The sequence below is a fragment of the Mesoplodon bidens genome (assembly GCF_964165515.1).
Source record: "Mesoplodon bidens genome assembly, chromosome: 5".
NCBI lineage: Eukaryota > Metazoa > Chordata > Mammalia > Artiodactyla > Ziphiidae > Mesoplodon > Mesoplodon bidens.
In genome coordinates this window covers 84,808,201-84,816,226 of record NC_138161.1, presented here as the reverse complement: position 1 = coordinate 84,816,226, position 8,026 = coordinate 84,808,201, and the positions used below count along the sequence as shown (strand labels likewise).

General features: G+C 42.1%; 1 long non-coding RNA gene across 1 annotated transcript in view; it reads left to right on the top strand.

The window, feature by feature from the left end:
• Positions 1-1,632: 1,632 nt before the first annotated feature.
• The window catches only part of LOC308618000, a 68,214-nt gene continuing 61,820 nt past the window's right edge, over positions 1,633-8,026 (top strand). Inside the window, exon 1 of the long non-coding RNA XR_014015946.1 lies at positions 1,633-1,720. This is a non-coding gene — a long non-coding RNA (uncharacterized lncRNA). The remainder of the gene's footprint in view (positions 1,721-8,026) is intronic.

The window sequence follows — 8,026 nt, the reverse complement described above, 5'->3', positions numbered from 1 at the left end:
GTCCCAGAGGTCTCTGAGACTGTCCTCTGTTCTTTTCATTCCTTTTTCTTTATTTTGCTCTGCATCAGTTATTTCCACTATTTTATCTTCCACCTCACTTATTCGTTCTTCTGCCTCATTTATTCTGCTATTAATCCCATCTAGAGTATTTTTTATTTCATTTATTGTGTTTTTAATCGATGCTTGATTCGTCTTAGTTCTTCTAGGTCCTTGTTAACTGTTTCTTGCATTTTGTCTATTCTATTTCCAAGATTTTGGAACTTGGAAATAGAATCTTGGATCATCTTTACTATCATTATTCTGAATTCTTTTTCAGATAGACTGCCTAGTACCTCTTCATTCGTTAAGTCTGGTGGGTTTTTATCTTGCTCCTTTTTCTGTGTGTTTTTCTGTCTTCTCATTTTGCTTATGTTACTGTGTTTGGGGTCTCCTTTTTGCAGGCTGCAGGTTCGTAGTTCCCGTTGTTTTTGGTGTCTGTCCCCAGTGGCTAAGGTTGGTTTAGTGGGTTGTGTAGGCTTCCTGGTGGAGGGGACTAGGCCTGTGTTCTGGGGGATGAGGCTGGATCTTGTCATTCTGGTGGGCAGGTCCATGTCTGGTGGTGTGTTTTGGGGTGTCTGCAGACTTTTTATGATTTTAGACAGCCTCTCTGCTAATGGGTGGCGTTGTGTTCCTTTCTTGCTAGTTGTTTGGCATAGGGTGTCCAGCACTGTAGCTTGCTGGTCGTTGAGTGAAGCTGGGTGTTGGTGTTGAGATGGAGATCTCTGGAAGATTTTCGCCGTTTGATATTATGTGGAGCTGGGAGGTCTCTTGTGGACCAGTGTCCTGAAGTTGGCTCTCCCACCTCAGAGGCACAGCACTGACTCCTGGCTCCTCAATTTGGGATGATTTGTTGTCTATTCATGTATTCCACAGGTGCAGGGTACATCAAGTTGATTGTGGAGCTTTAATCCGCTGCTTCTGAGGCTGCTGGGAGAGATTTCCTTTTCTCTTCTTTGTTCTCACAGCTCCCGGGTCTCAGCTTTGGATTTGGCCCCGCCTCTGCGTGTAGGTCGCCGGAGGGCGTCTGTTCTTCGCTCAGACAGGACACGGTTAAAGGAGCAGCCGCTTCGGGGACTCTGGCTCACTCAGGCCGGAGGGGAAGGAGGGGCACGGAGTGCGGGGCGAGCCTGCAGTGGCAGAGGCCGGCGTGACGTTACACCAGCCCGAGGCGCCCCGTGCGTTCTCCCAGGGAACCCTTCCCTGGATCCCGGGACCCCGGCAATGACGGGCTGCACAGGCTCCCGGAAGGGCGGCGTGGACAGTGACCTGCGCCTGCACACAGGCCTCTTGGCGGCGGCAGCAGCAGCCCCAGCGTCCCACGCCCGTCTCTGGGGTCCGCGCTTTTAGCCCGGCTCGTGCCCGTCTCTGGAGCTCTTTTAAGCAGCGCTCTTAATCCCCTCTCCTGGCGCACCAGGAAACCAAGAGGGAAGAAAAAGTCTCTTGCCTCTTCGGCTGCTCCAGAGTTTTCCCGGACTCCCTCCCGGCTAGCTGTGGCACATTAGCCCCCTTCAGGCTGAGTTCTCGCCGCCAGCCCCAGTCCTCTCCCTTCGCTCTTACCGAAGCCCGAGCCTCAGCTTCCAGCGCTGACTGCCCCAGCAGGTGAGCAGACAAGCCTCTCGGGCTGGTGAGTGTCGGTCGTCACCGATCCTCTGTGCGGGAATCTCCGCTTTGCCCTACCCAGGTACGTGGGGAGTTTCTTGCCTTTTGGGAGGTCTGAGGTCTTCTGCCAGCATTCAGTAGGTGTTCTGTAGGAGCTGTTCCACGTGTAGCTGTATTTCTGGTGTATCTGTGGGGAGGAAGGTGATCTCCGCGTCTTACTCTTCTGCCATTTTCCCCGGAAGTCCTCTTGTTCTTGTTTTATAAACATTATGCTTTACTTTATATCTCTGGGGAATTAATTCCTTTTTTTTTCTTTCTTTCACATTTCTTTTTGTTCCCTAATTTGTCTCTCTTTCCTAGAGTTTCACTGTTTGCTTTGGCTTCTTTGTTTTTTATCAGAAGCCCAAATGCCTGAAAATTCTTTCCTCTCTGTTCATATTTAAGAAAAAAATCACTAGAATACTGATTCAGCATACATAGGTGAAACTTATCTACTGGTGAGGTTACTGTAAGGTGATCTTTAGGGGTTCTCCAAATGTAAGTATTTATCTATCGCTATTTCTTATTAGGCTTCTCAGTTTCCCCAGAAGAAAATCGACCTTTCTTTCCCCTTGAGGATGAGGTCTACTGCCAATATTTTGAGAGACATGCTATGAAAGGGGCTAGAGGGTATTATAGACTAATCATTTGTGTCTCTCCAAAATTAATGTTGAAGCACCAATCCTCAATGTGACTATACTTAGAGATAAGGCCTTTATGGAGGTAACTGAGGTTAAATGAGGCCATAAGTGTGGGGCCCCGATACTGTAGGATTAGTGTACTCCTTTATAAGAAGAGACATCAGAGCTTGTTCTCTCTGCCATATGAGAATGTAGTGAGAAGGCGATTGTCTGTAAGCCAGGAAGAGAACTCTCACCAGAAACCGACCCTGCCAGACCTTGATCTTGGACTTATACACTACAGCACTGTAAGATAATAAATTTCTGTTGTCTATGCTACCCAGTCTGTGGTACTTTGTTATGGCAGCCCAAGCAGACTAATACAGAGTGTCTCTCTTTCTCTTAATACCTGTTTTTAATATGATGCTTTCATGCCTCATATGTTGCCTTGGCTTTATCTGGTGCTCTTGAATTTACTGTCTTATCTCTGCAAGACTACACCTTGAGTTCTCTGCTAAGGAAAGGAAGGGGTACCATGCCTGGCTGTGCTGGGTGTGGCAATGGATGCAGAGAGTTAAGTGCCACACCTAAATACTTTCAACAAATTCTTCTGTTTTTTTTTGTTGGGGGTAGGAGTTTTTATTTATTTATTTTTGCTGTGTTGCATCTTCGTTTCTGTGCGAGGGCTTTCTCTAGTTGTGGCAAGCGGGGGCCACTCTTCATCGCGGTGCGCGGGCCTCTCACTATCGCGGCCTCTTGTTGCGGAGCACAGGCTCCAGACGCGCAGGCTCAGTAGTCGTGGCTCACGGGCCTAGCTGCTCTGCGGCATGTGGGATCCTCCCAGACCAGGGCTCGAACCCATGTCCCCTGCATTAGCAGGCAGATTCTCAACCACTGCGCCACCAGGGAAGCCCCCAATTCTTCTGTTTTTATCCCCACCCTGCAACCTTCCCATCAGAGTGACACCTCCAGTTTATGCTTGTCTGAGGTTTTGCAGCTTGAATTATCTCATTTCTAGAGAAAAATTTTTGCTGTCTCTTTCTACTGCTGTTTCCTGTCTTGCTTCCTTTTTCTTGGAAATATATGCCTTTTTAAGTTTTCTAATTGTTGTTTTCTAATTGTCATTTTCTAACAATCATGTTAATGGAGTCCCTTGTAGGGACTGGACACCAAAAGATCATGGGCTTGATCAATTTTACCAGTTTCCCAATCCTACAGAGCCATTTACTGGGACTGAACAGCATGAGGTTGCAGGATGAACAGTTTGCAGGAACTGGAGAAAGAGGTCAAATCCAGGTCAGAACTTCTACGCCAGGGAAGGGAAGGAGGAAGCCTGTGTCCCATGATAAAGCTTATATTTAGACACTGGCATCTTACAGGAATTAACTGGCCAGACAGCGCTAAGCAGCAGTGATAAAGAACAAAAGAGGGGCTTCCCTGGTGGTGCAGTGGTTGAGAGTCCACCTGCCGATGCAGGGGACACGGGTTCGTGCCCCAGTCTGGGAAGATCCCACATGCTGCGGAGCGGCTGGGCCCGTGAGCCATGGCCGCTGAGCCTGCACGTCCGGAGCCTGTACTCCACAACGGGAGAGACCACAAGAGTGAGAGGCCCGCGTACCGCAAAAAAAAAAAAAAAAAGAACAAAAGAGGGCTGCCGTCTGGCTCTGAGATATCATATATGCCCTCCCCTAACTCTCCTCCTCCTCAACAGCAGAGAAAAAAACTCAGAGAAGGTGAAGGGAGAAATGTGGGAAGAGCAGACTATACCTTTTCTTTAAACTCCAAGAGAAATAGACAGCCTGCAAAGGGGAAAAGGAAGCAGGCATTAAATCAGATAATGAGGCTGAATTTTAAGAATAATTGGTACTGACTCTTTAAATGCGAAAGTGAGACTATTTAAGCAATAAAAAGGGACTAAAAGATTATGGACTCTAGACAAAATATATTCAAGAGAGCCACTATCAAGCCAGAAAGGGATGCCCACATGGCTCCAGTGGAGCCAATTATTTTTTAAATATTATGTTTATATACAAATAAATTGAGACTAATAAACAGTTTATATATATACTCTGGAGTTTACACGTAGTCAGATCAAGAAAAGAGAATAGATTTTCAAAGTGCTCTAAATTCCAGTTTCAAATACTTGAGACAAGATAGTTGGGTCAGGAATAGACTGGCTTAGGCCAGATATCTACCCATAATCCAATTAGGTGGGGTGGGAGGATAAGGAGAGAGGGCAAATGCAGGGGCGTGAAATAGAAATATTACTCTGGGACCATTTTTATATATGGTTCTCGGAGTAGGTGAAACAGGGCCTGGGAAGACATCCTCAAAAGTAGTGCTACAGCTAAGTGTCCATCAGCTGGTTGGCAATGACGGTATCAGAGTTAAAGAATCAAATCCACCAGAAGCCAACATACTTTCTTTCCCTGTGCAAAGTAATTTTGCAATCAAGCAAAAATAACTTAGCCATTTGCTCCAGGAAATTACTGTTACTGCAAGCTAAGATGGTGAACCAACTAAAAACTTGCTTATGAAGACTAATATTTTACTCATCAATACTTTTACATCCTCACATCACTATGCCTTCCAATCCAAGGCTTTCATGTCATAAACTTTGCCCAAACCCAATCAGTCCTCCTCCTTTACAATATCCACCTAAACTCTCCCAGCCTAAGTCACAAAACCTTTCAACTATTTTCCACTGGCTTCTCTTTTCTAAGGACACTATTAAGTTTGTATCAAGGTGATATTCTCCCTCATTGCAGTAAATCTGATAAAATAAGCTTTGCTTTAGCAATTGGTTCTTCTGGGGGGGTCTCCTTGAAAGTCAACAGCTGACATTGAGAGCTATGATTTCTGATATTTCTCCTGTTTCAAATTAATTTCCACATTTTATTACTATTTTCTTCCCTGAGAAGTTATACGTGGTTGATATTTGCAAAGCAAAAAACATAACTTTTGCAGAAAAACTTATTGAAAAGATTAACTGGTGACAAATTATATCCTGAAGTGAAATACATTTGTCTAAACCTAAACATCAGACAATAGTCAAGTCTACTCAAAATGTTAATCATCTTTTTAGTTGAAATGTAGGTCAAATAGTCATAAAAATAACAATTGGACAGAGTTGATGATTAAAGAATCACCCATGAGAATTTGTATAGCATTAATATCAGTAGTTAAAAAACAATAGTAATCAAGAACATTGCTACTACTGCTAGTTTTGTCTAATTTCCCTTTTAAATAATTTTTGAGTACATTTTTTCCTGGTGTATTTTTCTATTCCTCCTAATCATTGACTTCCCACTTGGTAAATATTAGTAAAGGGTAAAGTCTCTGCAATTTAAAAATTTTGATGGTAGCCCTTTTTGTTTTTTTTCATATTCCAATACTTCTACTGCAACACTGAATACAACATTCAATATTGTGTCACTGCCACCATTATAACATCATCTTTATTTTTACTAAACATAAAAGCATATTCATGACTATATATCAAAATCTGATGCCAAACGAGAACAAATAGGGTTGGCTTCAGTTGGAGTTAAAATGGGGCAAAATTTCATGTGCAAGTTGTCCTTGTGCATATCCATCAGAGAGAGCTAACAGTATTGTTTCCCCTTCATGTAGGCCATTATCAGTAAGAAGCACACAGGAAACTGTGTGGAGGTTGGTTTTTAAAACATCTTTCCAAAGAATTAACTAAACCACAAAATTTCACTCTTTCTCTCTAACCAGAGCTGTGTTGTAATAGCATCATACGTTATTGCATTAAGTATCACTGACACGCAGGGACCAGGAGATGTTTAGCAAAAACTTTTTTAAACCTCAATTTACACTCTCTGGTTGGGTGATCTTGGGCAAACAAAGTTATTTTTTCAGCCACAGTTACCTCAGTTGCTATATGTGAAGAATAATAACTGGTTGTTACGAAGATTAGAGAAAATGTCTTACAGCAATGCCTAGCTCTCAATAAATGGTAGTCGTTGATAATCTATTCAATACAAAAATGAGGCAAAATAAAATTCAATATATAGGCACACAAGACTAGGAGGGGTAACACATTTGCCAGTGAAGAATTTGAGAAATGTGTTTTAAACCTGGAAGAGCTGAGTTAACTTATCACATAGGGAACATCTGTAATGAAAAGGCAAAAAGCAAGATTTTAGCAGCTTGCTCAAGCCAGAGAAGAGGCTGGCCTGTCTCACATGTCTTGCATCATTCATTAGGAGATTCTGTGCTGGGAACTTTGTCAGGTTTTATATTGTGTAACAGAAAAGAAGATATCAAGTTTGAAACTTTTCTTTCTATTTTGATCTTTAAATATTACCATATAAATATTTGAATGGCTTGTTGAAACAAGATAAAGCAAATTCTAGAAATGTAATTTTTAAATTTTAGTCACATAGGACACATAGCAGAAACTTTGTACAGAAAAACTTTTTCAAATCAAGAACTTTGTGGAATTAAAGGCCTTGAATGGAACTAACTTGTCAGATCCTTCATGACTCACAAAATTGAATTTTTTTACTGAGATGGCAAGACCTCGACCACACTTGTCTTAAAACCTCAGGAAGGGCAAACAAGTCTGTTATTGATTTGTTCAAGGAGGTGATAATTCAGATTCAAACTGATTATGTGTGCAGTTGGGCTGCCAGTTTGATCTGCAGCTGTGTGCACTGCTGGAGCTAAAACATGACTAGGCATGTCTGGAGGACAAGTGGCACAACTTCACCAGGAGTCTATTTATATTAGGAATGAAGTGCCTCATAGGAGATAAATCATCCTAAAGGGAAGAGGAGTTGGAGGCGTGGGGCTGGTCCAATGGCAAAGACTTATCACCCGACAGACAGTTTTGTGTATAGCATGGTTTATGTTACTTAGGCTCTCAGCCTCCTTCCCAACCTTCCTCCAATTTCCTGGAATTCATATAAGTTTAAAGAACTATAAATCTTTTTTTTTTTTTTTTGCGATACGCGGGCCTCTCACTGTTGTGGCCCCTCCTGTTGCGGAGCACATAGATTATGTGCTCCACAATGTTCTAGAGTACAAGTTGTATTGAGCATCACTCTGTTTCAAGAAGGAACCATTAAGTGGTCAGAAATTATACCCACCCAGATGATACATTAATATCACTGAAATTTGGGAGCACTTCACTCTGTGGAAGTGTATTTTCTTTCATGACACTGATGAGATCAGAAGGGAGAGGCATTTACCTCTTAAGTAGTGATGTAGTCCCTGGGTCAAAATTGAGATGTATCCTGACTGAGCAGTCCCCACATTGAGTAAAGTGTTTTTTCTTCCTCTATTTTCAGAAAGAGTTTGGGATGGATTGGCATTATTTCTCCTTAATATTTGATAGAGTTCACCAGTAAAGCCATCTGGGCCTGGGATTTTCTTTGTGAGAAAAATTCTAAATTACTATTTTAATTTCTTACTTGTTATAGACCTGTTCTGATACTCTATTTCTTCTTGAATATGTTTTGGTAATTTGTGCCTCTTTAAGGAATTTACCCATTTCATCTAAATTGTCTAATTTAGTGCATAGGGTTGTTCATAATGTTTCCTTATACTGGTTTTAATTTTTGTAGGTCTGCAGTGATATTCTTTCTTTCATTCCTGATTTTGGTAATTTATGTCTTCTCACTTTTATTCTTGGTAAATATAGCTAAAGCTTTATCAATTTTGTTGAACATTTCAAAGAACCAACTTTTTGGTTTCTTTGT